At 45.0% G+C, this 24,975-nt stretch overlaps 1 long non-coding RNA gene across 1 annotated transcript in view; it reads right to left on the bottom strand.

The window, feature by feature from the left end:
- The window catches only part of LOC137542394 (uncharacterized), a 383,858-nt gene that overhangs the window by 159,606 nt on the left and 199,277 nt on the right, over window positions 1–24,975 (bottom strand). Inside the window, exon 3 of the long non-coding RNA XR_011025418.1 lies at window positions 19,335–19,449. This is a non-coding gene — a long non-coding RNA (uncharacterized lncRNA). The remainder of the gene's footprint in view (window positions 1–19,334; window positions 19,450–24,975) is intronic.

Here is a 24,975-nt window from a genome sequence, read left to right as displayed (position 1 = left end):
TTGCCGTGTCCCGAGTCCCGCTGATGTCACCAGGAGCATACTGCACAAGCCCAGTATGGTCTGTGCCTGCGCAGTACGATCCTGGTGACATCAGCGGGAGCGAGGACACGGCAACGCAGGCACAGTGGTTTTCAGACTTTAAAGTCTGAAATTCCAGAAGTGAACCGGAGGCGGGGCCAGAGCATCGGTGAGTGGCCGAGCGGGCACAGGATCTCTGCGGCGGAACGTTAGAAGCCCCGGGTAAGTTCAACTCATTTTCCCCCCGACCCCCCTACAGTATTCCTTTAAGAAAGCTAACTTTTGTTTTCCATAGCATTTTAGTAAGAGGGCTTTTAGGACTATTGTAGCCCCTTATACACTTCAATGAGTTCTGGTTCACCATGAGCTTGCTGGTTAGTCTGTACCTCCTCTGCTGAGAAGCTAACAGATAAATACGATTCTTGCAACATTCTTTCCAAAGACCAATTCACTGAGGCCAAGTATTCCTTGAAAGCAGCTTTAACCTGCTGAGCGGTCTGGACGAGCTCAGCTCGTCCAACACCGCCAGAGGCTGCCGCTCAGGCCCTGCTGGGCCGATTTCAACCAAATAAAAAGCAGCACACGCAGCCGGCACTTTGCCAGCCGCGTGTGCTGCCTGATCGCCGCTGCAGCGCGGCGATCCGCCGCGTGCAGCGGCGAAAGAGGGTCCCCCCAGCCGCCCGAGCCCAGCGTAGCCGGAACAAACAGTTCCGGCCAGCGCTAAGGGCTGGATCGGAGGCGGCTGACGTCAGGACGTCGGCTGACGTCCATGACGTCACTCCGCTCGTCGCCATGGCGACGAGGGAAGCGAAACACGGAGGGCCGCTCATTGCGGCCTTCCGTGTTATCTCTTGCCGCCGGAGGCGATCGGAAGATCGCCTCCGGAGCGCCCTCTAGTGGGCTTTCATGCAGCCAACTTTCAGTTGGCTGCATGAAATAGTTTTTTTTTTATTTAAAAAAACCCTCCCGCAGCCACCCTGGCGATTTAATCAGAACGCCAGGGTGGTTAAAGCACACCTGAAGTGAGAGGGATGTGGAGGCTGCCATATATATATTTCCTTTTACACGATACACCTTACCTGGCTGTCCAACTTATCCTCTGCCTTTAATACTCATAACCATAGACCCTGAACAAGCATGCAGATCAGGTGTGCTGACTGAGGTCTTATTGGATTAGCCACATCCTTCTCTTAAGTGTGTGATTCATTCAAATAATAGATCATCAGGATTGTCAGACAACTGTTACTGTTTAAAAGGAAATAAATATGGCAGGCTCTAGGGGCAGAACTACAGGGGAGCAGCCCTTGTGATGGCAGAGGGGCCCGATCTAGTCATTGCTATGTACTGCAATCTTCTCAGGGAGGTTCGGTCTGTGTCTTGCCCTCTGCAGATTGAACAGTGGTATGATGCAATCTCAGTTACAGCAGCCGCCCCACTCACAGAGCCGTAAATTGACTTACTGTATTTCCTTCCTTCTGGCCATGTGATCAAGACCTATTTTAGCTGAAGATGCCTCAATTCAAGCAAACAAATATAACATTTGACCACTCCGATTGCTAATCTCTTAGATGGTGTATATGTTACGGCCAGAACCCGAAGTTTGGCCACTTCTAGTTCTGGCCGGCCACTTCGGGTTCTGGCCGGCCAATGTTGTGAAGTGGCCGCTGCGCTGCGGCCAATGTTAGAAATGGATTGATTCCTGTGACATGAATGTATCTTCTGGCCGCAGCACAGCGGGCAAACGTATAACCACTTAGTTAATTTATTGCAATTAAGCCGGCGGCAATCTAACAATTCAAGCCGCTGGCTTTTTATCTGCCTCTCTCTCTCTCTCTCTCCTCTTATGGGCAGCCGGCGGGGGACACGCGTGTCCCTGAGAGTCGTTCGTCGCACCACGAAAGCAGAGCGGAGAGGCTGCAGACATCGCTTCTGCCAGCACCCGCTCTGCAAGAACGGCAGGATTCCCTGCCGCGACGAACAACTCCGGGGGGGACACTTGTGTCCCCGCCGGCTGCCCATAGGAGAGCGAGAGAGGCAGGGGGAAGGAGGAGAGAGAGGCGGGGAGGGAGGAGAGAGAGGCAGAGAAAAAGCCGGCGGCTTGAATTGTTACATTGCCGCCAGTTTAATTGCATTAAATTAACTAAGTGGTTATAGGTTTGGCCGCTGCGCTGCGGCCAGAAGATACATTGTCACAGGAATCAATCCATTTCTAACATTGGCCGCAGCGCAGCGGCCACTTCGCACATTGGCCGGCCAGAACACGAAGTGGCCGGCCAGAACTAGAAGTGGCCAAACTTCGGGTTCTGGCCGTAACATATATATATATTGTCTTGTCACTAACTGTCCCTCAAAGGAGCTCACAATCTAATCCCTACAATTGCCATATGTCTATATTATGTAGTGTAAGTACTGTAGTCTAAGGCCAATTTTAGGGGGAGCCAATTAACTTATCCGTATGTTTTTGGAATGTGGGAGGAAACCGGAGTGCCCGGAGGAAACCCATGCTATTCACTTGACAAAGAACGGTGTTCCCGTTCGAAACGGCGTCCGTTGTGTGGGCGGACCTGGCTGCAATGGGGGCTTCTTCTACTGCCATGTAGGACCCTTCCCATTTGCATGCATCTAAGAGCTTTCTACATTGGAGCTATAAGTACATCTTGAATATCTTTGGATGTCTGGAGCTATGTTTATTCATACTTGGAGTGAATAAAATCCCGCTTTCTTAAAGAAACAGCCGGTGCTGGTCATCTTCCATTTGGCCGTAACATATATAAATCTGTGCCTAGAAATAGGCTTCAAAGCAAACGTGTGAGGCTTGCAATTAAGTTTTTTCGATACTTACTTTGGGAGAAGGAAGCCTCTGGATCCTAAAGAGCAGTGGCGTAGCTAAGGAGCTGTGGGCCCTGATGCAAGTTTTACAATGGGGCCCCCAAGCACTCTATACATAACAATTGATACGGCGCACCAAAACCTGCCAATGGCAAGTACAGTGTCAGAGGTGCAAGAAGGGGATTAAGAACAGTTTGTTAATGATTGCCACTATTCAAAGCCTATATAGAAGTGATTATTATGAGCACAGGACCAATAGAGAGCTAATACTGTAGTTGAGGGAGGGCCCTTCGGGGCCCCTCTGGCCCAAGGGCCCCGACACGGTCGCAACCTCTGCAACCCCTATTGCTACGCCCCTGCTAAAGAGGCCTTTCTTGTTCTCTTCAGCCAGGCCGATCCAGCGATGAGACCCACGAAGCACAGCCGCACTGCGCCTGCACAGTAGCATGGATCTGCTTAGGTTCCGGTGGTAAAATTCAAGCCCGAGGAGATCTGTGCTACTGTGCATGGGTGAGCTGCTTGAGGAGTAGCATGGATCCAAATGGGCTCAGGTGGAAGTAGCCGAGCCCAATCAGGTCCATGATACTGCACAAGCAGCTCACCCATGCGCAGTAGCACGGACCTCATCGGGCTCGGCTTTTTCCACTGGAACCCAAGCAGGTCCGTGCTACTGGGCATACACAAGCTGGGGTCTCAGCACTGGAATGGGCCTGCGGGAGAGGACGAGGGAAGCCTTATTAAGATCCAGAGGCTTCCGCCCTTCTGAGGGGAGTAGGGGCACATGTTTCCCTTCTGGTACACTTAAAGCAATATCAATTTTGCATTTACCTTTTGGTTTAAAACGCCCAATTAAGCACACTTCTATACTCCATGAACCTGACAAGCCAAATGGAATGCCCCAAATAATCTAGCTGATGCCCATGGTAAATGCTGCCTCAGGCCGCTCACCTCGTAACCCTGCCATGCTAAGTCCTCAGCATAGAAGAATTCATCAGCCAGATGCTACGTTGAGGCATTTGCATTTTCCCTTATACAGATGTAAATTTGACTGATGACATCTCAGGATCTGCCTGTCTCGCTAATAAATGCTCGGTCCTGTTGCGGGGCAGCATTCCGCAGCATTCTGATGATACGAGGCATTTGGATGACAAATGGCCTCCTAGACACCATTACTTAAAATATTGTCAAGATCTTATGCAAACAATATGTAACCGTTGCACGGCACCGGGACTGGGAGGACGAGCAGCAGTAAATATCCGGGCCCTGAGTAACACATACTGGCCTCAACTCACTCACATGCGCGAATCTGGGGAAGCAAAACATTCATGACTTATCTGACGGCGCCTTTACTGTATTTAGGCTGGGTTCACACATAAAAAGGTGCCCAGTTCTGTCCTGTCCGTTTTTGACAGATGGCAACAGTTTTGTATGTGTTTCTATGGGTGTGTTCACACACAAATCTATACATTCCCGTTCCAGTCCTGTCCTGTTAGTTTTGTATCAGTTTTTATGGCTGTGTTCACACATAAAAGGTGTACATTTCCAGTCTCGTCAGGTAAAACTGATAGAAAACAGATGCAAAACTTAACAGGGCTGGACCAGAAATGTGTAGCTTTATATGTGAACCAGGTCTTAATGCAGAGCTTAGGTTAAATAGGAGAAATGTAAGTAACTTTTCAATGGTCAACATGTACAATAAAGAACTTTGACTGAAGAAAGATGAATTAGGACTTCCAAGGAATACCTGCACCATCCGGTCACTTTGGTTCCCGATTCCCAAAGCACAACACCCACTTTTGCCCCCACCCCCTGCCTCACACTATTAGCCACATCCTAAACGACAGGTTTCTTTTCCCTCTCCCCTTAAAAACCAGAGCGATTTTCACATCACATTCCTCCCATACATTCTCCAATAACTTTATCATTACTTATCACATCGAAATGATATATTGTTTTATTTGCCACAATAACCCAGGTAGAGTCATTCAAGTTTCTTGGGTCCATGATCTCAAACGACTTAAAATGGGACAACAACACTGCCACTATTGTCAAGAAAGCGCAACAGAGAATGTACCATCTACGGCAGCTGAAAAAGTTTGGCCTACCTCAAAATCTAATGGTGCAGTTCTACACTGCAATCATCGAATCCACCATAACATCATCTATGACTGTATGGTTCGGCTCCTGCTCAGCATTAGAAAGGGGAGGCTGCAGCGCATCATCCGAACAGCGGAAAGGATAATTGGCTGTAGCTTACCTTCCCTGCAGGATCTTTACGCTAGCAGGTGCAGAAAAAGAGCAACCAAAATTGCCTCTGACCCCTCTCACCCAGCTCACTCCATCTTCCAGCGCATGCCTTCAGGAGTAAGATTCCGGTCAATCGCTACCAAAACCTCCAGACACAGGAACAGCTTTTTTCCTCAAGCGGTAGCCATACTTAATGCTGAACCACGTTAGAGCTGCTAGGACTTGATAGTAATCAGCACAGAACCAACTGTAAATGAACAATTCTCACATTGCTTACTGCCAGTACTTATAATGTCCTTAACTTGTAATATTCACACTGTCTGTCCTTGTATTGTTTTTGTTTGTGTTTGTTAAGCAACTGCCAAGACAAATTCCTTGTAGGTGCAAACTTACTTGGCGAAAATAAATTGATTCTGATTCTGATTCTGATTGATTCTGATTAGGCTCTCTTTGGGTGGTACTTTTTGCTAAGAATTATTTTATTTTACATGCATTTTAAAGGGAGTAATAATAACAAAAAAAAGGAATTATTTCTCAGTTTTCAGCCACTATAGTTTTAAAATAAAATGTGCTTCGATAGATAAAACTCCACGTTTCATTTGCACATTGGTCCCGGTTATTACAACCTTTAACCAGTTACTGTATCTTGTACAGTATATATGTTACGGCAATAACCTGAAGTTTGGCCACTTCGCGTTGTGGCTGGCCACTTCGGGTTCTGGCCGGTCAATGTGCGATGTGGCCGCGGCGCTGCAGCCAATGTCCGAAATGAACCAAATCCTGGCGGCTCCGATCATTTTCCCCGGCGCTGGCTCTTCCTCCTTGCCATTGGCTTTCAGTCAGCTGGGGACACACGAGTCCCCCCCTCCCCCGAGTAGTTCGTGGCTGCAGGAAAGCAGAGCGGGGAGCGCTGCAGACATTGCTTCTGTCAGCACCCGCTCTGCAGGGACGAACAAAACTTCGGGTTCTGGCCGTAACACATATAAGCTCCCGGAGACTTCATCTCAGCACCAGGGGCGTAGACATATGTATCTCCGCCACGACTGCTGCTGCGCTCGCTCCCACTCAGCCCTGTGTGTAGAGTTGGGCCGAACCTCCGATTTTAGGTTCGCGAACCGGGTTCGCGAACTTTCGCGGAAGGTTCGGTTCGCGTTAAAGTTCGCGAACCGCAATAGACTTCAATGGGGATGCGAACTTTGAAAAAAAAAAAAAATTATGCTGGCCACAAAAGTGATGGAAAAGATGTTTCAAGGGGTCTAACACCTGGAGGGGGGCATGGCGGAGTGGGATACACGCCAAAAGTCACCGGGAAAAATCTGGATTTGACGCAAAGCAGCGTTTTAAGGGCAGAAATCACATTGAATGCTAAATGACAGGCCTAAAGTGCTTTAAAACATCTTGCATGTGTATACATCAATCAGGGAGTGTAATTAAGGTACTGCTTCACACTGACACACCAAACTCCACTGAACAGAACAGGTATGCAGTGGCGGGTTCACTGAACAGAACAGGTATGCAGTGGCGGGTCCACTGAACAGGTATACAGTGGCGGGTCCACTGAACAGAACAGGTATGCAGTGGCGGGTTCACTAAACAGGTATACAGTGGCGGGTCCACTGAACAGAACAGGTATGCAGTGGTGGGTTCACAGAACAGGTATGCAGTGGCAGGATCAATGAACAGGTATGCAGTGGCAGGATCACTGAACAGGTATGCAGTGGCAGGATCAATGAACAGGTATGCAGTGGCAGGATCAATGAACAGGTATGCAGTGGCAGGATCAATGAACAGGTATGCAGTGGCAGGATCAATGAACAGGTATGCAGTGGCAGGATCAATGAACAGGTATGCAGTGGCAGGATTAATGAACAGGTATGCAGTGGCAGGATCACTGAACAGGTATGCAGTGGCAGGATCAATGAACAGGTATGCAGTGGCAGGATCAATGAACAGGTATGCAGTGGCAGGATCAATGAACAGGTATGCAGTGGCAGGATCAATGAACAGGTATGCAGCCAGGGACAAGCTAAGGCTAACTAATCTTTCCCTATGAGAGACTGCAGTAGCTCGCCCTACTCTAACTAATGCAGGCACACGAGTGGCCACGGCCGCCGCTGCCTGCCTATATAAGGGGGGGTGGGGCTCCAGGGGCTAGTGTAGCCTAATTGGCTACACTGGGCCTGCTGACTGTGATGTAGAGGGTCAAAGTTGACCCTCAGTGCATTATGGGGCGAACCGCAATGGGGCGAACTTTTCCGCAATAAAGTTCGCGTGCGGTACCCGCACGCGAACCACCTAGGTTCGCGCGAACCAGGTTCGCCGGCGAACCGTTCGGCCCAACTCTACCTGTGTGTGCTGCTGTGCGTTAATACTGAGATCAATGAATGGGAACACAGTAAAAATAAAGTGGGGGACATCTAGTGGCCAAATAGTAAAATTACACCTACATACACATTCCATACACACCCCATTAAATAAATTATCCATTAATTAACCCCCTACCTCGCCTCCCATAGTTAGCCCAAAAAAACTTTAATAAAAAAGGGGTTAAAATTAAGAAAAATGTATGTATTTAAATGTTCTTTTGATTGTAAGCTTGCAAGGGCACGGCTCTCTCCCCCTTTTGTGCCTTGGAATGCATTATACATTTTATTCGTCATGTTACTTTTGTCATTGTTAATTCAGAATTTTTTATTAATTCTGTATTTTGTCACTAATTCTGTATTTTTATATTGGTGTATTCCATTTGTCTGTATTATTATGTATCTTAGGTTTGTTTCTTACTTTGTATAGCAGCATAGAATATGTTGGCGCTTTTTAAATAAATAATAATGTATTGTATGTGTGAGGCCTGGCGGATCTCCTGTCTTTCTTCAGTCACTATAACCCAATCTATTGCCGTGACTCTGAGTCTGACCCATGGTCTTCACCTATAGCCAAGCCCCGCTGGAACAGGAGACTAAACACGTCTACCTGACTTTGGTTGCCCCCAGGACTTAAGCATACAAAGTATAGTGACCAAGGCTGGAAGGACCGAGGTACAGCCAGTACCATAACAAGACAGTTCAATCAGAAGGCTAACTCACGGTTGGGTACAGTTCCAGGTCATACACAAAGATCAGATTGGTGCAGTACAGAGTATGAGGCAAAATCAGTGTCAAATACAATCCAAGGTCAGTTGCAGTCGGCAATCAATAGAGAGGTCAGTCCAGGCAAAAGGTCAATCCAGGCAGCGGTCAAAGGGAATATCCAGGTCACAGGCAAAGGTCAGAATCCTGGCAATCAATCACAGAAGTAAGCACTTTCCAGTACACAGCCCAAAGCAAACACTATCACAGGCAATAAACAAATGACAGCAGGGGTTTAAATACCAACATCAACCAATCAGTGGCCGGCCACACCAATCACACAGCGCTTTCTACCTAAGTGTCAGCTGATAGAGGATGGTCAGCTGACATTATCGTTTTTGCCGTCTAAACCTAGAGGACGGCCGAACATGCATACGCCCTTGAGAGATTGCAGCTCGTCTCTGCACTGAGGAGACGTCCACTGACCTAATGATGTTGGGTGTGCGGCGATGTGGATCCGCCCGCTCTGTCCGCAACCCGGAAGTATCGCGCTGGAAGCCACGGAAGCTAAGTCCCTTACAGTATGTAGTGTAATGTGGGGGGGGGGTGCATTTTTACTTTTTGGCCACAAGATGGTGCTACACTTAACTTCAGTGTACTATAAATAGTAAACGGACATACTGTCTACATTTGGGTTTTGTGAATGAAATGCCGGCACCTCACTGACGCCGGCTCTCATTCATTACAGGCACTGTAACAAGCTGTTCTCATTCCCCGATCATGGAACGTCAGAATCGACCATCTGTGACACAGTGATCGGGAACAGCAAGGTAAACAAACAAGTACATGCATCTACGCCCCTGGTTGTTATGTGAAGTTTCCAGGGGTGTAGATACACATACCAGCGGTGGGGAACTGGTTAAAACACTGCACTAACAAGGACCAGTAAGACTGAAACAGGCTGTATGCATGCTTGATTGATTGATGTAGCTATGTAAAATATATTAGCTATAGGGTTGCTATACACCAGCGGTTGTGAATGTGTGCCTAGCCTTCAGGGGCATAAAGAGATGATCTGCATACTCAGGAGGAATGCATCACGTGAAACCACATTTCAGAGGCATAACTATAGGGAAGCAGACCATGTGACTAAAGGGGGGCCCAGAGCTGTGGAGGGCCCCTGCTACTAACCTTCTCTTCCTCCGATACAAGGGCCAGTCCTCCAGATCAGGTGTCTTTGTGACTACACTTGTTCTAGTGGTCTCACTTATTTTATGACCTTGTAAGATGGGCCCCCAGCCTGTGAAGTACACCAAGGGGAGGCAAGTCTAGAGGTGTGAACATGGAGTGATTGCCCCAATAAATGTCTTTCTGGGGGGGCCCTATGAGTTGTAGCTATGCTACTGCCACAGTTGCTCACTTACAGCTGAATTATCGCAAATACCTTTTGTTTTAAGAAAAATTGGGGGAAAGAGGCGCCCCGGTTGGATAAAAGTATCTAAAAACAGTTGTTTTTAGATGCTTTTATCCAACCAGGGCGCCTCTTTTCCCCAATTGTGCTTAGTATACCCCCGTATTTTTCTTGTCCGAGGGGTGGTGACAGACTACCAGTGGTTTCCACCAGGGTGGAGACCTGTCCCCTTTTTCTTAAGAGAGCGACCACATCCAGGTCCTGGTCAGGACCACCCTGAGTGGAGTCGGGTTTATTGTTTCCAACTGCCTCCTGTAGTCGGTTGCACCATGCAAACCTCCTTTGTGAGTAGTATTTCTATTTTAATATCTCATTTTGTGAATCATCTACATATTTCACTACTGGACTCCCATTCTTGTGTCTCCTGTGTCTTTTCTACAGGGTGCTGAGCCACCCCGACCACAGTTCCTGTTAGTTTTAAGAAGGCAATATTACATTTAACATTGCAATAATGCACATTATCTATTCCAAGGATTCAAGCAAAGGTTGGGTCTGTCTTTCTTAAATTCTCTCTAGTTTTCTGATCTGCACTGTAAGTGTGAAATGGGGACTATAGTTTGTTGCTATGGAAAAGAGTTTTCTTTCAGAAACTGCAACAAGAAAAAACGCATATTTAGGAAAAGGAAAGTTACAACAATCTCGGCTGTAAAAAACAACAAATGATAGTTTTTCTTTACGGAATTTAGTCCTGAGACTCTCTATTAGACAATCAATAAGAACTAATGTAAAGCAAATGATTTTCATTGGTACCTTAATAGCGTTTGCCACCCCACTGTTATGTTAAAGTGGACCCAAACTAAAAATACAAGATTTCAGAAATAAAATCTATTTTCTAAATTAGAATAATAAATAGCAGCCTTTTTTCAGCTGCACGATGACAAATATAAAATATTTTAGATTTATTGGAGGAACCCCTCCCTTCCTTTCATATTGCCGGGACAGAATCCGGAAGACTGGTGGAGTAGATGGTGTCCAGCAAAGGAGGAATTGCTAATGGCTGCCACCTGTATAACCCTAGTTATGAAAAGAGAAGGGTGAAAAGCATGCACTGAAATGCTCATAGGCTTGAAGGAGTGTTTACTAAATATTTTTGAATTGAATTATGCAACTAAATATTTTTAAATTAAAAAAATGTTTGGTTTGGGTCCAATTGAATCAGATAACCATTGTTAAACTAATCTAGGATGCCTACCTGAAATTACTAGGTGTTAATGCACACTCAGTGCCCTTTAACTCCTATACTTACAACCCGGACCCATATGCAATTAACTTTTTCACCTGAGATACCTCCTAGGAGATTGTTTTCATCTTTCTAAAATAACTTTTCAGCATTTATATTTGAAAAAGTACCAAAAAGTTGGTGAAAAGTACTGTTAAATTTATTTTAGAATGTTCTTGCTTGCTGGTGGTTTATTATGCATTTTTTTATTATTATTTATTATTATGCACAAAATATCACCTAGGAGAAAACTCAGGAGAAAAAGTGATTTGCACATGGACCCCAGTTTTGTTCAATACACTCCATCACGTTACCAACAACTGTGTCTAAAACTTACTTAAAGGACCTCTGTCGCGAAAATCTTAAAATTTAAAATACATGTAAAAATACACAAATAAGAAGAAAGTTTCTTCCAGAGAAAAAATGAGCCATACATTACTTTTCTCCTATGTTGCTTACAGTAAGTAGTAGAAATCTGACATTACCGATAGATTTTGGCCTAACCCATCTTCTGAGGGTTTTCTTTATTTTTAAAAGCACTTAGTGAATGGCAGTTGCTCCATCCAACTGCCAAAAAAGTGCGCAGCAAGCAGGGAGACTGGCCAGCATCTTTGTATATTTTTCAGAGAATGTCTTTATAAAGAATAAAGGCCATGCTGAGAATCCCCTATGAAGAGATGGACTAACCCAAAACCTGTTGGTAATGTCAAATGTCTACTACATACAGAGAACAGCATCTTAGCATAAAATAACAGATGCGCCAATTCAGGATAAAATATTTAAAACCGGTTTAAAAGGAGAAAGAGGTGGTGGACTTACCTTCCCATACATAGACATCACTGCAAAAGATTCTTTATTCAAAAAACAATCCACTAATTAACGTTATACGTATTGCAGGTGTCGCCCCATTTCCACAGGCAACAATTGGAGCTTTCTGCAGTATGCATTAGCCAAAGCACCTCCTGTACCTATGTACCTTGGACCTACTGTATGCTTAAAAACATCCCTGCTGTCTGTTGATCTACATAGCCAGCCCTTGTGCCAATCAAAGTCCCTCATGATATGGACCGCATGCACAGAAGAGTGAAAAGAGTGTCATTATTTTAACAATTTCCCTACCACAGTGTAACGATTGGTGTCAGCAACACAGATTTTTCTGATTATTGGTGATCTGCAGTATCACCAATAATACAGATGCTATACCTGATTATGTGGAGATCTGCAGAATCACCAATAATACTAGTATAGCTAGACACAGGACACCTAATGTGGTATTGTGTTTGGTGCAACAGTAATTGGAGAAGTTATCTCCCGAGGAGCGGGAGATACGGACAATACTGCAGCCAAGGATCCCCTGAGGGGCAGGGGATTCAGACTGCACTGCAGCCAGTGGACACCTGAGGAGCAGGGACCACTGACGGTGTTTGAGAGTATGATCACCTGAAGAGCAGGTGATCAAGACTAGGCGATAGCCTAGGATCCCCTGATGAGCAGGGAATTCAGATTGTACTGCAGCCAGTGGACACCTGAGGAGCAGGGACCACTGACTGGGCTGCAAGCGTGGTCACAGGTGGAATGAGTGATTATGACTGTACTACAGCCAAGGGTTCCCTGAGGAGCAGGGAATCGGACTGTACTGCAGCCAGTGGACCACGGAGGAGCAGGGACCACTGACTGTGCTGCAAGATGATCTGAGGAGCAGGTGATCAACAGACTCTGCTTGCAGCTAACCGGCACCTGAGGAGCAAGTGTCACAGACAGTACAGCAAGGCTGATAACCTAAGGGTTAGGTGACAGCTCTTAAGAATTCCCTCACTAGTGGCAAGACCCACTAGGGAGGGCAGACAGGTAAGACAAGCAAGGTCAGCAACGAACGGACAGATATAGTACAGAGGTGGAAGACTGATTCGGTATCCAGGTACAGGCAGTGTCGGCAACAGTTATCAGATAGGCAGAAGTACCGAATCAGTAAGCAAGAAAGTAGTCAGGAAGGCGAGAGATCATAACAGATAAACCGTAGTAATATAGCAATATCCTAGTCTAGGTGTGAAGTCCTTGGTTTCAACACCTGGGAACTAGACTAAAGAATGGTACACAAGTCTTACAATACAATAGTACTTAAAGCTATTAACGGAATCTGACTAAGTGTGAATTCCCAGCTCCGGCTGGTTCTAACACACTGTAAGATCTGACTAGGGTCTGAGTGCTCACACGTAAGCATTCGCAACAGCAGACAACTTGTAACTGACAGGCAAGTCCTATAAATACCCAGAGCGCTCCACAGCGCCGCCCCAGTCACTCAGCTAATCCGGAGCATAGCTGGAGTCAGATGACCGGCTTGATCAGCTGACTCCCCTTTTACTCGCATAAAGGTCCTGTCGCCTGGCGCGCGCGTAGCTCTTAATCTGTGTGCACTTGAAGGACCAGGCGAACCAGCAGCATAAGCCGCCGGCTGGAACGCGGAGATGGCCGCCATGCCGTTTGCCCATGCGGCGGCATCTCCGCTATTCTTTACACACAGGTTATTTCCCCTTAAATGCCACAGCAATTTTTACATATCATGGTCCTTCCATTCATTTGCCCATAATGTTATCGCTACTTATCACACATCTACATATATTTTTTTTCACCACAAATTAGGCTTTCTTTGGGTGATACTATTTGCTAAGAATTATTTTATTTTACATGCATTTTAACCACTTAATGACAAGCGGACTTATAAAAATGTCCTGGTAGAGCCTCTTAATGGCTCCAGGGCATTTTTATAAGTCAGACAGTGCTGCTGCCGCTGTGTTCGTGCGCGCTCCCGCGCGTGCATGTGCATTCCCGTGCACGTGAAAATAGTGGGGAAAAAAAACAAAGAAAAAATACACCTATTTCCAAATACTATATTGTCACCATTCTTTGTACTAGGGACATACCGTATATACCCGCATATAAGCCGACCCGCATATAAGCCGACCCCACAACTTTTCCCTGAAAATCCAGGGAAAAATGATTGACCCCCATATAAGCCGGGGGTAGGAAATGCTGGATTGGTGCAGCCCCCCAGTGTGTCCCAGTATAGCTAGTATAGTGCCCAGTATAGGTAGGTAGTGTCCAGTATAGCTAGTATAGTGCCCAGTATAGCCAGTATAGTGCCCAGTATAGCGCCCAGTATGGGTAGGTAGTGCCTCAGTATAACTAGTATAGTGCCCAGTTAAGCTAGTATAGTGCCCCAGCATGGCTAGTATAGTGCCCCAGTATGGCTAGTAAAGTGCCCAGTTTAGCCAGTAAAGCGCCCAGTATGGGTAGGTAGTGCCTCAGTATAGCTAGTATAGTGCCCAGTTTAGCTAGTATAGTGCCCAGTTTAGCTAGTATAGTGCCCCAGTATGGCTAGTAAAGTGCCCAGTTTAGCCAGTATAGCGCCCAGTATGGGTAGGTAGTGCCTCAGTATAGCTAGTATAGTGCCCAGTTTAGCTAGTATAGTGCCCAGTTTAGCTAGTATAGTGCCCCAGTATGGCTAGTATAGTGCCCCAGTATGGCTAGTAAAGTGCCCAGTTTAGCCAGTATAGTGCCCAGTTTAGCTAGTATAGTGCCCCAGTATGGGTAGTATAGTGCCCAAGTATGGCTAGTAAAGTGCCCAGTTCAGCCAGTATAGTGCCCAGTTTAGCCAGTATAGTGCCCAGCATAGGTAGGTAGTGCTCCCCCCGCTCCCCCCGCGGCCGCAGCTGCTATTACCTGCTTAGGCAGCGGCCGCTTCCTAATCCGCGTTCCCCTCTGAAGTTTCAGCGTGTATCACAGCAGCGTGCCCGGCGCTGCTGCTGTGATGATGCAGAGTGCAGGAAAGAGCGCGGCTCCCTATAGCGGCGATCTGTATCGCCGTTACCAGGGGAACCGCTTTTTCCTGCCCCCTGCATCGTCACAGCAGCAGCGCCGGGCGCGCTGCTGTGATACACGCTGAAACTTCAGAGGGGAACGCGGATTAGGAAGCGGCCGCTGCCTAAGCAGGTAATAGCAGCGGCGGCCGCGGGGGGAGCGGGGAGGGGGGGGAGCGGGGCGCGGACCACCCACCACCCACCCACCACTAGACCACCGGGGAAGATTCGCATACAAGCCGACCCCCCAACTTTTGACCCACTTTTTGGGGGTCAAAAATTCGGCTTGTATGCGAGTATATACGGTAATTAAAATCTTATGATAACCAGAACAAATAGGCAGATAAAATGTGTGGGTTTTATGCACAGTAGCAGTGTTTATATTAAAACTATAGGGGATGAAATTGGAGAAATAGTGTTCCCTTGTTTTTCCCTTTAAAATGCATAGAAAATTACTGAAAACAAATATCAACCCCCAAAAGCCCAATTGGTGGTGAAAAAAACAATATATAGATCATTTCATTGTGATTAGTAGTGATTAAGCTATTGGCAAATGAAAGGGATGAATGCTGAAAGGTGAAAATCGCTTTTGTCCGTTATGGTAAAAAACGCTTTGGGGTAAAGTGGTTAAACAAACAAGTGGTCTTATCTATTTATAATAAATTAGCTAGCATACCTGTGAGACCGTCCGAATGTTGCAATTAAGGCATCTAATGACATATATTTATGTTTCTCCTTCGAATGCCCAGTGTGTATAAGCTGTGTGTTCTAACATCTTGTCAGTATAGAGGAAGTCTGAAGAAGGCTTAATAATTGAAAGCTTACTCTTCTTTCTTTTAAGTTATTTAACCATTTAAACTTTTTGGACGTAGCTACGTCCAAAAGGCTGCTGTGCGCTCCCGTGGCCAATTGTGCACACTCCCGCGCCGCCGCCTGTTAGCCCAGAGATCAATGAATGGGAATGCAGTTCCCATTCACTGATCTAAGTCCCTGTTAGAATGATCGCTGGCTTCTATGAGAAGCTGCAATTGTTCTATTTCCACATCCGCTGTTCAGTTCCTGTAAGCGTACATAGTATGCTTACAGTATGCCTAAAAAAAAATAAAAATAAAAATAGATGACCGAGACCATCTTGTGGCCAAATAGTAAAACTACATCTGCATACATTTTTTTTTTAATGAACAGACCCACACTTACATTTAAAATTAACTGTTTACCTCCCACACGCTCCCCAAAATACCCAAATAAAATAAAAACAATTACAATAAAACAAAACAAAACAAATAGTTACCTAAGGGTCTGAACTTTTTTAATATGCATGTGAAGAGGGTATATTACTATTATTTTTTTAAATTATAAACTTGTAAATAGTGATGGATGCTAAACTGAAAAAAATGCACCTTTATTTCCAAATCAAATATTAGCACCATACATTGTGAGAGGGACACAATTTAAATGGTGCAATAACCGGGACAAATGGGCATATAAAATACATAGGTTTTAATTGTGGTAGCATATATTATTTTAAAGCTATAATGGCCGAAAACTGAGAAATAATTATGTTTTTTCAATTTTTTCTTAATATTCCCGTTAAAATGCATTTAGAAAAAAATTATTCTTAGCAAAATGTACCACCCAACGAAAGCTTAATTGGTGGCAGAAAAAACAAGATATAGATCATTTCATTGAGATAAGTAGTGATAAAGTTATTAGCGAATGAATGGGAGGTGAAAATTGCTCGGATGCATAAGATGAAAAAACGCTGAAGTGGTTAACCCTCCTGGCAGTCAATTAAAACCGCCATGGGGCAGAGCAGCACTATTTTTTTAATTTATTTTTTTTTAAATCATGTACAGTAGCTACCCTAGCGCTAGCTACATGACAGCCGCTGTGCAGCGGCATCCCCAACCCTCTTTGATCACCTCCGGCGATCAAGCCCGTCCGGAAATCCTGTTCTGAACGGGATTTCCATTAGGCCTTCCCCCATCACCATGGCGATGGGCGGGATGAAGTCACCGACATCATAGACGTCGTGACAACAAAGGGAGTCCCGATCCACCCCTCAGCGCTGCCTGGTACTGATTGGCCAGGCAGCACATGGGGTCTGGGGGGGTCTAGCTGCGTGTACCAAAAAAAATATGCAAATCGGCCCAGCAGGGCCTGAGAAATCCTCCTGCGTGGCATAGCCCGAGCTCAGCTCGGGCTTACCGCCAAGAAGGTTAATGAATGATCCTGATTCAAATCATCTTGTTTTTACTGATGGCTAACAGGGTACAACACTCTACTGCTTCTTTATTGCTTGGGCTTACGCTTGTGGTGGACATAAGAGTCTACGCTGCTCTTTGCCAGAGAATGGTATAAGCGGCTCATGGTTCTCAATGCTGCCGCTATGTAAGATTAAAAATAAGTTTTATTCGGTGGGATCTTGAGGCTGCGGCTCCCATTTCCTGTGATTCAGCCTTTTCTTCCTATAAATGCCTGTGTAGCGATGAGATCACATATCAGACCGGCAGTGGCCCCTCCTGTGACCCCGAGGTCAGTGTTTGGCTGTTGAGTCCCTGCAGCGGATGTTCCTGTAGGCAGTAACACTGTCTGACCTGCTGTTTCATGAAGACATTCCAAGTTTTAAAAAAAAGTGCTTTGCCTTACAAAGTACAGCGAGTTTCTGTGATTTACCATCTGGTCAAACAACATGAATTAATGGAGCCCATTAATCATAGCATGCAATAAAAAAAGTTTGTTGCATTTCTGGTATTTTAGCTGAAATATGCTTTATGCTGTGAAGGAAAATCAGTACAGGATGTGTGTTATTTACTGTCCTGATGGCCGGGATTGAAAATCTGCATTGATTTGTGTACAGCACAATGGGCGCCATAGATGCTGTCTGTGTATGAGCTTTGTACTCGCTCTTCAGGGCAGGATAACTCAATTGTGATATTTAACAGCATCCACACAGAACTGATGCTTCAGTTAAAGAGGGACTGTAACCAAGGATTCCACCTCATCATAATCAGTGTCTGGTACCTTTTTCCCATGAGAGGACCTATTCTCAAATATATCATAGGGGGGGGGGGGAGGGGGTCTGTATGGCTGCTAATATGGTGAACCCCTCCCACAGTGTGATGTCAGGACCATGGTCCTGACAGTTTCCTGTTAGTGAGCCGTGTTGCATTGTGGGAAATAACGGCTGTTTCCAACTGCCACGCAAACAATATCTCCCTCTGTGCATATGTATATCTATTAAAAAAAACTTTTCAGCCTATCGCATTATTAGAGGGTGTAAGTATAGATAATGGCAGTTGGTGCTGTCTGTTTTTTTCATGTCTGTCAGCAGTAAAGATGATGATGTGCAGGCTGACCGTGGATCAAACAATATGAACAATTACATGGTGAATATCAATCATTTTATTTCATCAATCATTTCATTAAATCTATTTTTTAACTTCTCACTTCGCAATGTATTGATTTATTTTTTTTCCCTTTATGCAAAGGTTGCTTTGTAAGGGAGGAGGCCGGTGGGTAGAATAGTTTACTGGTAAATAGCCTCAACACAGAACTGTGGGAGGAGGCTGGTGGGAGTGGCGTAGCAAGAGAAGATGCAGTGGCTGCGACCGCACCTTGGCCCTTGGGCTAGAGAGGCTTACAATGGGTTGCTCAGTCAACCAAAGGATTAGCTCTTCAATGGTGCTTTGCTGGTAATGATAACTTTTATATACAGAATTCTTTGAACAGTGGTAATCATAATCTACTTACACATCTCATACTGTGGATGTCCTTGGTAGGTTTTGTTGGGCCATTTGAATTGTTATGTACAGAATGCTTGGGGGGCCCAATGTAAAACTTGCACTGGGGCCCAAAATTCCTCAGTTACGCCAATGGCTGGTGGGTAGAATCACTTCGGGCCCGTTTCCGTTAGTGAATGGAAGCCGAAGGGATGAGATGCGGCTACGCATTACTTCTGCTGCCATTCGCGTCACTCCTGATGCAGAAGTGTATAGGAAGAGATGGGACGCGGATGTGGCCGTGCGAGAATGTGTAGCATGCTACAGATTATTTGATCGCTCTGCATAACCAGCACATAATGGAAACTGTTCCATTGCTGTGCATTAGTTACAGTACAGCCACAGTGCCATGCGTCTATGTAGCCGCATCACACCGCGTATAATGTAAACAGGCCCTTACTGGTGTCTTATAATCACAAAATAACCTGCTGTGTGATCTTTTCTAATAGCCTTGATGAGCTAAAGTTTACAGGTATCTGCAACTCATATTTGATAACGCGCTGACAATTTTAGTCAGTAAAGTAAATGTATATGTAAAACATGCACAGGATCTTGTTTAACTCCCAAAACATTTGCAAAGGTAAACAATATGCATATTTTTTTGAGGTTCACGCACTATTACTGTGCCACAGGTGAGAAGGATACCTATCGTTCTTTAACCAATGTCAATTACCCCTTCCTGCTTACTTTATGGACTACCTGTGATTTCCAATAAAGCTGGTTTACAAATTGCTATTAAGGTATTCAACTAATTTCATAAAAGAGTGGGGTGTAGGTGCCCAAAATATATGGGTGTTAGAACAACTTTAAATCATAATGTGTAAATGAGAGGTAATCACTTACCGGTACCTCTCCAGAAGATATAGATACCAGTTCAACTGGAAAAATATTTATTCAAAAAAATTGACAACGCGTTTCGCGAGGCATGGCCAGCTTCTTCAGGTTAATAAAAAAATGCCTAAAACAACAAATAGGTATACATTTACATACATGTGCACATATTCATATTTAATATATAATGTGTTACATTCAAAATCTAAAGGCAAGGAATTCGTTCCAACCACCATTAAAATAATTTAAAATTATGAGTGCATTTAAAATCCTGAGACTGAAACATGGTCCCAGCCACCATCAGAGTAACATAAAGGTAAAATGTAACTATCGGTACCAGCATATATCTCTAACCATCCCTACTTAAATGTGTATAAAAACTATATTAGCATAATGATGATATATTTGTCTCCAGCAAGTCATTGTTGTGTCACACAATGACAATAAAGTGCTTGAATCTTTTACATAATCGATATTTACTGACCATGGCTAATAAAACCTTATCTAAAATCATACCTATAGAACCATGCATTTAACATACACAAAAATTAACTGTTGAAAGTGTGTGACTTAAAATGGTTAAGATAGATCCAGAAAGAACAGATGTGCAATATAAATAGTAAAAAATACAGAGCGCAGGGATTTGCAAAAGTTTGCAACCAGTATAAACTGTTATGCAATATACATCGCAGAGTGCCAAGTGCACTAATTTCAGTATAACTCATCCATGGAGACACTCTGTATGGTGGTTAGCCCCACCCCCTTGCAGCTGAGCGCCATGGCACTCTCTCTACTCACTTGGCTGCAAGGGGGAGGGGCTAACAGCCAGAAGTGGCTGCACAGAGGGTCTCCGAGAATGAGTTATACTGACAGGACCACTGAAACCAGTATAACCTTTTACAAGGACAGCATGCACACCATTAGTATTTTATACTTCATAGTCTCTTTAAAGTGAACCTTAAGCCATAAAAAAAATGAATTTTACTCACCTGGGGCTTCTACCAGCCCCCTGCAGCAGTCCTGTGCCCTCGCAGCCACTCACTAATCCTATGGTCCCCCGCTGCCAGCTAGTTTCGTTTTTGCCGACAGGCCCGTCAGGACTGGCCATGCGTAGCTTTTTCCGCATTTCAGACTGCAATTAGCGCTATTGTGAGCAGCAACACGTACAAAAATTCAGTAGCTTACCAACAATTGAGCATTGGCTCGCTCAGGGCTGGAGCTACCATAGGAAAAAATGGGCAATTGCCCCAGGGCCCCAGAGCTTGTAGGGGCCCCCAAGGTGTCCCTCCCCCATCTTAACTGTTGCTCCCCAGGGACTCTGCAGAGTATTTGGCAGAGTAGCGTCTCATCTGTGCTGGCGGGCAGGTGAGACACAACACTGAAATAGATACTGCAGAGGTCCTAGGGAGCACAGTTAAGTTGGGAGGTGATTGGGGGAAGGTCAGCAGCCAGCTCAGGGGCCCAGGAGGGAAATTTGGCTGCAACAAAGGGCCCTTAATTATGCTTTTTTGGCTGGGGGGGGGGGGGGGGTCGCTGTTGGTGGGCCTCCAGGCTAATTTTGCCCTAGGGCCCAATTGTTACTTGTACAGGCCCTGGGCTCGCTGATCAGTGTCAAAAGTACTCGGTTCATTTGAGAGAGTCAGGACACTTTGTGCAGAGGAGGCCTTTGGGGATCCCCCCCAGACTAGTATTTCACAGTGGGGTGTAGCTTTTCAACCTGGACAGGCCTATGACAATGTGTAACCCCTTAAAAAAAGAGTAGATATGAGTGGAGGATAAACGTCGCCAAGATCCTGACGGACTGGGCTAGAGACTGTTATCCAGTCGCAGGATGCCTCTATGTGGGCCGGTTTCTGCAGCCAATTATATTCCTCTGTATGTGTCATTATAAACATCATCTTGCTTGAATGTTATCCGATTGGTCGGGCTTTGGGCAGGAGAGCTGAGTGCTGCCCATGTACAAGTGTGTGATCAGCACATTTGGCCTACAAGGACTGTTCCTCACTAATCCTCAGCCTGTGCATGAGATGACTGACTTCCTCCAGGCCCCCCTCTCTTCCTTTTGACAAATGGCAGCCGGTCCCTTCCCTGCTCAGCCATCAGTGGGTAAATGAGCAGCGGCTGATTGCTATTAATTTACAAATCTGTTTCTCGCCTCGTTCCTGGAGATGCACAAATAGCGGGAAGGTATCAATCATGAAGCATGGAGGATGTGCTGCCTTCTGACTTGATTCAATCACGTTAGTGCACATTTAACCAGCGTCTGCATGCATGCATTATTCACAATGAAGAGAGATGCACGGGGGTTTATTGTTTTTCATCTCCGCTGTCACACAGAGCCAGGACCCTCCCTCTGCGGAAAACATGTCGTTCCCATTCACAGGAGATCAGTGTCATGTTTCTTCCTTAGCCTTATGTGGTGGGTCACACTGAGCAGATTCAGATCACTTTTTATAGGTGACATCTATCCTCTGTTTGCTGAAAATATTTTGCCAAGAACTGAATGAGGAATTGTGCTCCCGTGCGTCTGACGTGGACAGAGGCGGGACAAGGTCCTCCAGCACCCAAGGCTGAGACACCAAAGTGCGCCCCTCTATCCCTGCCACCCCAGCCGTCACACACTGATTGCTATTAGACTAAGAGGCGCCACAGGGCCCACAACCTCCCCAACACCTTAATATCACCTTAATATCTAGTTATCTGGCTTGCAGTCACTGCTATGTATCCCCTTTTCTTATTTCTTTCTGCTTCAAACACAATTAGGAATGACAGCTGAATGAATTCTGCGCCCCCTCCTACACTGCGCCCTGAGGCTGGAGCCTCTCCAGCCTATGCCTCAGCCCGGCCCTGGCTACCTACACACGTTAAAATGTATTTGGCTGGAATGATCATTTTGTTATTGTTTTGGCTACAAATAATTGTTTCATCATTATTATTAATAAATCGATATAGCACCAACATCTTTTGCGGCATTGCACAGAGTACAAAACGGGTAATAATGGGGACAATATAAATGTAAATGGCTTAAACACACTACAGTTGGAACATCACAGTATAAAACATGCATAATTCATGTGTGGTAGAAAAACATCTAGCAATACCGGTAAATGTTCACATGAGAAAATAGGTTTTACAGAAATGAGACGCATTAGGGGGTAGCAACTTGCCCTCTAAGCATACAATTTAGATAGTAGCAAGGTGGAGACACTAGGGCCATTTTCAATTCACTTCGTCTCCTGTTTTCCCTAGGAGATCATATGTCATCTTCTGTTTAAAATAACTTTTCAGCACTCTCCAATTGAAAAAGTACCAAAAAGTAGGTGAAGAGGTATTGTCAAAAACATTCTGAGTATTTTTTTTGCTTGCTGGTGGCTTTAGCGTTATTATTCCTCAGTAACAGGGAGAGTTATGAGAGCTTACATTTTATAGTGTTAAAGCTAAAACGGCCAACATTTTCTGAGGTAAACCTGTATGTACAGCCCCAATTCTTAACCCTAACCGTGAGGATGCAAAAAACAGGTCTAAGAGTTTAGGGCACTAAATGATAGTTCTCTACAGAACTTTGAGGCTAGATTCACAGTAGGACGTTGCATTTTTATGCAATGTTAAAGTTGCAACGCAAAATTACAGCGCAACGCACCAAAAAAATTGCAACGCACCTTAAAGCTGCATTACCGCCACATACAGTAGAGCAGGGGTCTCAAACTCAATTTACCCGGGGGCCGCAGGAGGCAAAGTCAGGATGAGGCTGGGCCGCATAAGGGATTTCACATGTCCCCGCCGCAAAACGGCTGTATAGCGATCCCTGGCCAAAGCGCTGCGGCTGCGTATGGACCCCCTGGAAACCCTGTCAGGAAATGTATTGCTCTTTCTTTTGATACATGTAAAATTACACTACCGTTAGGCTTGCTACTAAAAGTGACATTTACCGCATTTAAAAGTATACTATTTTCCTTCGAAACTTTAAAATCGATTTTCTCAAAAACTATAAGGTCTTTTTGAAAAATTGTTTTTTCCTCTTATTCCTAATGATCTCCTTAACATACCCTGCAAATTTAGGGTTTATAGCATTTAAGGTGGATTTGCTATTAATCATTAAAGTCGGCGGGTTTTTAAATGTGTATTTTTTTCCTGTGCAACTTTAAAATCGATTTTCTCAAAAACTATAAGGCCGATTTGAAAAATTTTTTTTTCCTCTTGTAGCCACTGGGGGCCCCTACAAGCTCTGGGGCCCTGGGGCCACAAAATATTGTATCGAGGGCCGCAAATGGCCCGCGGGCCGCGAGTTTGAGACGCCTGCAGTAGAGTATAAAGCAATGAAAAGTTTGCTTCTCTGTTTCAGTTAACGTCTGTGTTTAGAGGTAACGCACTGCAGCAGTGCATCACAATAAATGCAACATTTACAACGCGATTTTAACGTCACACTGTGTGCACACCAAAAACCTCTAGCAGATCCGCAAAACGCTAGAGGTTTTTGAAGCAGATTTCAGAGCGATTCTAGGCATGTTTAGAGAGGTTTTCTAAACATGCCTAGCATTTTTTGGAGCGTTTTTGTGTAGCAGATGTCATATATTGTTACAGTAAAGCTGTTACTGAACAGCTTCTGTAACAAACGCCTGGAAAACCGCTCTGATCTAGCGTTTTTCAGAACTGTTTTCCACTTTCCTATACTTTTACATTGAGGCAGAAACGCCTCAGAAATGTAAAAAATGCTGCAGCCCCCGAGTTTGCGTTTGTGGAAAAAACGAACCACTCTGGTGTGCACCAGCCCTCTTTTATTAGCCAAGCGGTTTTCCCCCTGCAAGCGTTTTAAAAACCGCTTCAGTACCGCTCTGGTGTGCACCACCCCATAGAGTTAACATTGCAGTGCGGTAACCTGCGTTATGCGACCTTAACGCAGGACAATAACGTCCCACTCTGAAGCTAGCCTGACTGCTGCTTAATGCCTAGACAATCTTTGGCCATGGTGGTAATTTGTGCTGTCTGGGAACAAGAATTTAGCATTATTGGGAATGCTGTAGATGTGATATACTTGGACTTTGCAAAGGTCTTCGACACTGTTCCACACAAGTCTGATGCAAAAGTTGAGGATGCAAGGACTGGGGAAGAGTCTGTGTGCATGGATAGGGAACTGGCTAATGGACAGAAAAAAAAGAGTTGTGGTCAATGGATCATATTCAAAATGGGTGCCTGTTAGCAGTGGGGTCCCACGGGGTCAGTAATGGGTCCAGTGCTCTTCAATTTATTTATTAATGATCTAGTAGATGCAGTAGAAAGCAATGTTGCTATTTTTGCAGATGATACAAAATTGTGCAGAATCATCAACTCTCAGGAAGATAGGGACATATTGCAACAGGATCTGGATAGGATGGCTATATGGGCACATAAATGGCAGATGAAATTCAATGCTGAAAAATGTAAAGTCATGCATTTTGGTCGTACTAATGGTCTAGCACCATACAAAATAAACGGGATACAGATGGGGACATCAAACTTGGAGAAGGACTTGGGAGTACTCATCGACAACAAGTTAAATAATTGTATTCAATGCCAAGCCGCTGCAGTTAAAGCTAATAAAATTTTGGGATGCATTAAAAGGGAAATAAAAACTCAAGATGCTAGCATAATATTGCCCGTTTAACTCTCTAGTAAG

Source organism: Hyperolius riggenbachi, chromosome 12 (genome assembly GCF_040937935.1).
Source record: "Hyperolius riggenbachi isolate aHypRig1 chromosome 12, aHypRig1.pri, whole genome shotgun sequence".
NCBI classification, from domain to species: Eukaryota; Metazoa; Chordata; class Amphibia; order Anura; family Hyperoliidae; genus Hyperolius; species Hyperolius riggenbachi.
This window is presented reverse-complemented; position numbering and strand designations above follow the sequence as displayed.